At 36.2% G+C, this 8855-nt stretch overlaps 1 pseudogene; it reads left to right on the top strand.

Annotated features, from left to right (window-relative positions):
* Nucleotides 1–1196: 1196 nt before the first annotated feature.
* Nucleotides 1197–1914, top strand: LOC123793063 (F-box only protein 8 pseudogene; annotated as a pseudogene).
* The last annotated feature ends 6941 nt before the right edge of the window (nt 1915–8855 follow it).

Below are 8855 nucleotides of genomic sequence, written 5' to 3'. Positions count from 1 at the left end.
ACCACACAGAAAGTAAGCAGCTGGTGATAGTGACTGGCAGCGGGCGCCTAGTATTTTCTGGAATGTTCATAATCTTTGGTTTCTTAATCTGGAGGCTGGTTAAATGGACACTTTGTGAAAATTCCTAGAGTTGTATAATTAAGAGTGATGTATTTCTATAAAGAGGTAAAAAAATGTTAGGTACAAGTACACAAAATTTGGAATATATATAACAACTGAAATTATAATGGGGAAAAGAAAATATAAAAATTTCTATCAACTTTAAAGAAGTCAAAAATGGAGTAAAAAGAACAAATAAAACATGATGAGTAGATACATGAAACAAAATAAAATGATTGAAATAAGTCCAAATATAAATTTGCCTCTTTAAATACAGAGAATGCTAGATTTGATCAAGTAACACATTTTATTTAAAAGAATTATACCTAAAATATAATGAGTAAGAAAGTTCAAAATTCAAGAAATGGGACAGGATCTTCCAGGTCCTGGTATATAGCAATCTTAATAAATAATTAATATACTTTTGTACAGATAAAGGGAGTCATTCATGACAAAAAAAATAATTGTTCAGGCAGACATTGTATACTTCTATTTGAATATCTGTAATTCAGGACTGACTAGAAAATAAAAATATTTTCGTACAAAAAAATGAGAGGCTTTAACACTGTTGAAAGAATTAATAGAAGATGAATTTCAACAAAGAAGACCTAAAGCTCAGAAGAAAAAAGGGGCAAGTAAGAAGCAAAACAAAACATAACAACTGAAAACTCAGGTAGTATTCTCCATATTATGAATTAAAATTAAATTCAAAGAATACCTCACTGGAAATTACAAAATATCAATAACTGAATAGAAAGGACTTTTTAAAATAAATACTTGTGAAATGTGGCAGAAACCATAGAAATTTACAATCTCAAGTGAATTTCTTTAAAAATTGAGAAAAATCAGAATAAATGACATAAATGTTTACTGAAATAGTGAAATAATATCAATAATAGTGCTCCCACAAAAATCTTGAAGTGGGAATACAAATATGATAAAATAAAAAACAATTTTAAGTTATTATTTCTAGAAAACAAAGAAAAACCAAATAATATATATTTTTTAAAAGCCTGGTTGTTTTAAAGGCTAATAAAACAAAAAAATTTGAGTAGGATAGATCAACAAAGAAAGACAGGAGACACAACTTGAAAATAATGCGGAGGATGGCTGCCAGCAACATTTCTAACACCAGTCATCATAAAACAAGTCCAAGGAGGCATTGATATAAATCATCTTTGGAAGACACGGAAATCTAAAGAACAGGAAGGATTCATTAATTTGGAAATGCTGCCCCACAAGCTAAGATTTACTGTCGTGTCCTCCCTGAATGCAACTGACCTCTGCTTATCTTCATGTGTTTGGCAGGACCTTGCGAAAGATGGCAAGGGTTATGTAAATCCACTTGGGGTCACTGTTCCATATATAATGAGAACCCACCTCTAGGATTTTCTTTCAGAAACTTATATATGCAGCTGGAGGAAGGCAACCTCACCTTCACTGCTAACCCAGAGGAGGGAGTAAACTATTTTATGTCCAAGAATCTCTTAGAAGATTCACCAAAGGAAATAGAAAAGTTAATCTTCTGTATAAGAACACTGAATTGGAAGAAAAAACCTGAGACTCTATCTTGATGAAAGGAGAGATGACTTGGATGACTTTGTAATGTTGCATAATTTTAGAAATCAATTCTTGCCCAATGCACTGAGAGAATTTTTTCATCATATCCATGCCCCTGAAGAGCATGGGGAGTGTCTTGAAACTCTCCTAACAAAGTTCTTGCATAGGTTCTGTGCTTGTAACCCCAATTTAATGCAAGAACTTGGCCTTAGTCTTGATGCTGTCTATATACTACGCTACTCATTTTTTTCATAAATTTATTCATTTATTTTAAAGAAGGAGAGTGGGGGTGAGGCAGACGGAGAGGGAGAAAGAGAATCTCAGCCAGACTCCCTGCTGTGCCAGGAGCCTGATGTGGGACTCAGTCTCATGACCCTGAGATCTTAACCTGAGCAGAAATTAAGAGCGGACACTCTTTTTTAAAATACCGTGTCATGTGTACATGTTTAGCTAAAGAGATTTGTAATCATAATCATTTTATTTTAAAGATTATAATGAAGCCCTTCCTTTCTCTCTCAAAATAAATAAATAAATAAAAATAATAGGGACAAAATTATAGGTACAATAGGATAAAAACAAACAAAAAGAAACAATGCTTTTAATATTAAGAACTAGAAAAAACTTAAACATCTATTAACAGAAGAATTGATGAACAAATTTGGCCTAGCTATAGAATGGAATATTACACAGCAGAATTGGTGGACATGTATTTATATGGATAAACGTCAAATATAAGGCTACATAAAAATTCTATTTGAAGAATACATATAGCATGCTACCAGTTGAATGGAGCTTTTAAACTCACAAAATAATATCAGCTTTAAATCTTAATGTCTTCAGAGGATTCTACCCATTCCCCTCTTTTTTGTTGTTGTCTGCAACCCTGAAATCAGTTCCCAGTATTAGTATAATATTTTGACTGCTACGTTCTCATCATTCTCTCTAATATTACTACTGTCATAATTCTTGAATATTTTAAGATCCACAAAGAGAATCCGTGCAATTCCCTGGCATCTCAGTTTCTTGAAGTTCTCTTATTCAATGATCTTCACACTCCCTCCACCATCACTGCCATGGATAAACTCTCAATCCTGAGCGCTCCGGCCATCACTTCCTGTCTCCAGAACTAAATATCTCTGGTATGCACACATCTTTGATCTTCCTATGATTTACTGTGCTAATTTCCTAGGGCTACTATATAACAAAGTATCACAAACTGAGTGGTTTAAAACAACAGACATTTATTCTCTCACAATTCTGGGGACCATAATCAAGAGTCAAGAAGTCCATAATCAAGGGTCAGCAGGGTCATGCTCCCTTGGAGGCTTTTAGGGAAGAATCTTTCCTTGCCTCTTTTAGCTTTTGGTGGTTTCTGGGCTTCTTGGTGTTTTTTAGCCTGTGGCAGCATAACTCCATTCTCAACCTCCGTCTTCACAAGGCTGTCTTACCTCTGTGTCTGTGTCAAATTTCCTTTTTCATAAAAGGTCACACCGGCCATTTTTTTAAAAAAGATTTTTTAATTTTTTTATTTATTTGAGAATGAGAGAGAGAGAGCACAAACAAGGGGAGCAGCAGAGGCAGAGGGAGAAGCAGACTCCCTGCTGAGCAGGGAGCCCGACATAGGACTTGATCCCAGGAACCTGAGATCATGACCTGAGCTGAAGGCAGACGCCTAACCGACTGAGCAACCCAGGTCACCAGCCATTAAATTAAGGCCACTCTAATCTAGCATGGCCTCTTCTTAACTTGGTTACATCTGCAAAGACTATTTCCAAATACAGTCACATTCACAGGTACCAGGGGTTAGGACTTGAACATATGTTTTGGGGGACACAGTTCGACCTAGAATATTTACAATCCATTGGTACTAACAATTTCTCTGTTCCTCACAGGTAGCATGCCTTGATTCTCTATTAGTCAGTTTAGAAATCCAAATTTCTTGACCCTCTCTGATTTCATCATGCTATTATGGAAAAAAATTTTTTTTTGTTATTCCACATACACACTTGCACACCACCAGTGGCTAGAAAACACACACATGCATACAGCCTGCTCTCAATTGAAGTTTCTAATCATAAACCCTGAATATGTGCTTTCAAGTTGCCTGACATTGTATTAACATTTCATTATTGCATTTATACTTGTAAGCTTCCCTACAAGTATTTCATCCCTTCTTTTCCCTCAAATTTCCAGCCCACTTCCTACTACCTCATTCTTAGCCATTGACCTTACCACTTAGTTCCCTGAGAAGATAGGGACAATCAGAAGAGACTTTCCACGAGCCCCCACAACTATTTGCAGTAATCCACCTACATCTGAGCTTAGATAGTGCCCTTCTCTACCACACATCTTCACCCTCTCACCTTTGAACTAGAGCTCATCGCCTATCACAGACAATGTCCTTGCTTAGCAATTTTCCCTTTCTCTTTTCACCGACTTTCCCTCTCTACTGGAATTTTCCGTAAGTGCATAGATATGGACTTGTTCCATAAAAAACAAAACCAAAAACAAACAACAACAACAACAACAACAACAAAATGGTCTTTCTTTACATTCGTTCCAGGACTGCTCCATTTATCTCCTTGCCTATACTCACTTTTTTCAATTTTCCTTTTCACACTCACTACTGAACCTCTACCGACAAGCTTTCATTGCCACCACTCAACCAAAATGGCTCTTCTCAAGGTCACTGATGACTGTCAACAGGAGAATTCCATCGTTATTTCTCAGGTTTATTTTGTTTGATCCATTATCATCATTTGATGTATTTGTGGCTTTGAGAAAACTCCACTCTCTGGCTTTTCCTTCTTTCTAAAAAGATAATTCTTTCATGCACCTAACTGCTTCCTCCCTGTCTCACAATCATAATGCTTGGGTTTACTGAGGATCAGTATGTGGACTTCTTTTCTTTTCTATTTATGCTAATTCCCTTGGTGACCTTTAAAAGCCGTTTATACGTTAATGCTTCCCAATTATGTACCTGCAATCTTCTTTCCCCTGCCATCCAGCTTCACATATACCACTACCCCTTTGACATCTTCACTTGGGATGTCTAACACAAAGCTAATTTACCATACTCAAAACTGAGCTCCTGACCCGTTTACCACAATGCCTCTACACATGCTCTATGTAGAGATTTTTTAGAAAACTTCTGTTAGTGGTAACTCAAACTGCTGAAGACTAATCCTCCCCGGGAGCCGCCATTATCTTTCATCTGGATGACTGCAGTTGTCTCCCAAGTGACCTTTTTGCTCTCCATCCTTGTCCCTATCCCCCCTGCAGTTCATTGTTAACGTACCAGAATTTTCCTGTCAAAAGTGTGACTCTAGTCATACCTCTCTTTTGCATAAAAGACTACCAAAATGTTTCCGTCTCACCAAGAGTTGAAAGTCCCTACACTGGCCAATAGCTCCAGCCTACATCTACTATATGGCTTCACACTCTCATTTTTCTGGCTTTATCTTCTCCTGATTTCTTCCTCTATTCCTATTTTTATTTACTGTACTTTATACACATCCAGTATATTTTTACAAAGACTATGTACTGGCTTTCTTCCCTGCCTGCACTGTTGTTCCCTGCTTATCCGCATGGCTCACTCTTTCATTTCCTTTAACCCCTTACTTAAAAAGCACGTTGTCCATGAAACTTTCCTTAACACAGACCACACTCTTCCTTTTTATCTCTTAACCTCATCTAACATATTACATATTTTCGATATTTATATTAACTGCCTACCTTGCCATAATGTTAGCTTCATGAGAAGAAGGGTTTTGGTCTATGTTCTTTCTTCATTATGTCCAATATCTAGAATAAGATGTGACACTTAGTACTCAATAATTGTTGGTTCAATGAATAAATGAATAATACATGTGTGTATGTGTGTGTGATAGTAAGTATGAAAATCTATCCAGGGGAAAAACAAACACCAAATTCAAGGGAAAAGTAGATATCAAAATCATTAAATATTCCATATTCATTAAATATTTTCCTTTTTATTATCATGCCTTGTTCTATGTTTTATATTCAAATGGTACATATAGTTTCGATTTTCTGTAAGTATTTTGATCTTTGTTCCAGGCGAAGGGTTAGTTATCTAGAAACAGTGAATCCATTTTGGTCCTGCTTTTATGATTTTTTGGGGTGGTTTTATTAATTAATTTATTTATATTTTATTTTTTAAAAGATTTTATTTATTTATTTGACAGAGAGAGAGACAGCCAGCGAGAGAGGGAACACGGGCAGGGGGAGTGGGAGAGGAAGAAGCAGGCTCCCAGTGGAGCAGCCTGATGTGGGGCTTGATCCCAGAACCCTGGGATCACACCCTGGGCCAAAGGCAGATGCTTAACGACTTAGCCACCCAGGCACTCCATTTTTCTGGGTGGTTTTAGAGCAGTGCTTAAGTATTGGGCTTATTATTCCCCATTCCTGAGGCAGGACTCCTGAGTCTTCCACTCAATGCCCTATTAATCTTGAGATGTTCCTGTCTGACTGGCGGGAACAGATACTATTCACTACCCTGTGTGAGCAACAGGCACTGTTCCCTCTAATCTTTTTGAATGTTCTGCCTCCACATCCTCATGTATTTCTTTCACATGCATGAGCTGCTCAGGCCTTTGCTGCATACTCGAGGGGAGTCTCACTGCAGATAGCAGAAATTTCTCCCAGGGCATTTCTCTCCTCTCCAACTCTCTCTCTCTTGTAAATTATAGCCATTTAGTTCTCCCTGGGGTCTCTACTCCACTGCTTCAACTCAGGGAGCCTTCAGGCCTCTGCATGGGGCTTGGAAGTTTTCTCAAGTCAATAAGCTGGGGTAGGGCTCTTCTGGTTTGTGTCTCTTTCACGTGTCACTGTCTTCTGTTGTCTGATGGTCAGTGTCTTAAAAACTATCTTTAAGGCAGTGAAAATACTCTGCCTGGTAGCATAAGGATGGATAGATGTCATTATACATTCATCCAAATCCATAGAATGTGCAACACTGGGAGTGATCCCTAGTGTAAACTATGAATGATATAAGTGATTATGATGTGTCAGTGTAGGCTCATAGATTGTAACAAATATACCATTTAGCGGGGGTATTGATAATGTGGGACACCACGCCTGTGTGGGGGAAGGGAGAGAGATGAGAAATCTCTGTACTTCCCTTTCAGTTTTGTTGTCAGTCTAAAACTGCTCTAAAAAATAAAGTCTTAATTTAAAAAACAAAAGTCACGACCAGAAAAATAAGTAAAAAAGACAGAAGGAGGAAAATAAATGATAAATATATAAATGTTTTTCAACTTTTTAAAATCAAGAAGCACAAAGCAGCAAGTTCTTCCCAACACATAAAACTTTAAAAATGGCCCAAGGCTTTCTCACATACTGCTGGTAAAATATAATTTAATATAATGTTTCCACAAAAAATTTTAGAAAATACACTTAAAAATAGGCAAAAAACACCTTGTTATGGGTTGTTCATTCTTTCTTTTTCTCTCTCTCCTTCCTTCTTTCTTTCTTTCTTTCTTTCTCCCTTTCTTCTTTCTTTTTCTTTCTTTCTTTCTTTCTTTCTTTCTTTCTTTCTTTCTTTCTTTCTTTCTTTCTTCTTTTTTTCTTGTCTATGCTTTTTGGTTGTTTTCAGTGGGATTATAAATCTGTTCCCTGTTATTACATCTTCACCACAGCTTGTGTTTCATCGCTGGCAATTTTTAAATATATTTACTCTTTATTTTCATTTAACTTTTAAAATGTTTTTTCTGCCCTTCTTTTGTTTTCTCATTTCTCTAATATTTTTATATATCCCCCTTTTCCATCTTGTGTTTGTTCCCTCTTTTTTCCCCTGTACTCTCTCTTTGCTCTTCCGCTTTGTTTTCTTGCCAGTCCCCACCCAATATCTCTTTCTTAATACCCCACAGGTCTTGCACACCTTTGTTCACCTAGGCATAAATTTCTTTTTTTTTTAATTTATTGTAGATATGCACTCATATCACTTTTGTTACATTGTTTTTGTTAATTCTGTTTTATTAATTTTATTTTCCTAATGTTTAATTTGCCTGATTATCCTTAGTCCTGACTGTAGTAAAGTGTACTAAAAATTCTTTGAAAGGAGTGCTAAAATTAATGCTATATTCCTAGCTTAGAAAGAGATATCCCTATTAGAATAGCTTTTATAATAAATTTCTCGGTGGTCTTGACCAAGAGCTTATGTGTTCAGTTATTTGTTTATTTATTTATCTTTTGACCCCTTTCATCCATTTCTCTAACCTCCTACCCCCTGCCTCTGGCACCCACCAATCTGTTTTCTGTACCTATAAGCTTGAGGTTTTGTTTGTTTGTTTGTCATTAGATTCCACATACAAGAGAAATCATAAAGTATTTGTCTTTCCTTGTCTGACTTATTGCCTTTAGCATAATGCCCTCGAGATCCACCCATGTTGTCACAAATGATAAGATTTCATTCTTTTTTATGGCTGAATAATATTCCAGTGTATGCGTGTGTGTGTGTGTGTGTGTGTGTGTGTGTGTGTGTGTGTGTGTGTGTGTATAGTTACTTCAATATAGTTTTCTTCTCATTTGCCTGATGTATACTTATGACTCAGCCAGCAGTTAGGATGCTTTAAGAAAAAAAAAATTGTTCTATATGGAGCTGTAGACTCAGCATGTGTGCTGGAAGGGCTGAGTTCAGAATCTTCATATGTCACTATCTTGAACTAGAACCTCTTCTAGACGTATTTCTGAGCCTCTACATATTGAATTTTAGCCAGTCTTTCAATGGTTGCATAATTTTAAAAAAATTTCTTCACTAAATATATTAAATTACTATTTCATCTTTGTCACTATGAATTCCTGGTGTTTTTCCGTTATTCATTTGAATATATAGTTTATTTGTATCTTTTTTTTCTTGTATTACATGTGCATGGAGTTAGATTTTATTTATTTATTTATTTATTTATTTATTTATTTATTTACTATCTTATATTTAAATAATGAGGGTTTACCAGAAGAAAAAAAATAGCTGGAGCACATTGTCACACTTCATGGCTTTTTCAAGCATTTGCTCCCGGTGAAACCCTCCTATACTCTTTGAACTGAAGGTCCACTCTCTTTGTCCCGTTCATTTTCAATGCTGTAGTTAGTAGTTGTTCTCTATGTGAGCCATTTTCCTTTGTAAGAGAGTATGAGCTTGAAATAGCTGAAATTCTCAGGAGGATAGGCTGAAATAG

Source organism: Ursus americanus, chromosome 13 (genome assembly GCF_024610735.1).
Source record: "Ursus americanus isolate L20-20 chromosome 13, mUrsAme1.1.p, whole genome shotgun sequence".
Lineage (NCBI taxonomy): Eukaryota > Metazoa > Chordata > Mammalia > Carnivora > Ursidae > Ursus > Ursus americanus.
The sequence above is the reverse complement of the archived record's forward strand: the minus strand, read 5'-3'. Positions and strand labels throughout refer to the sequence as shown.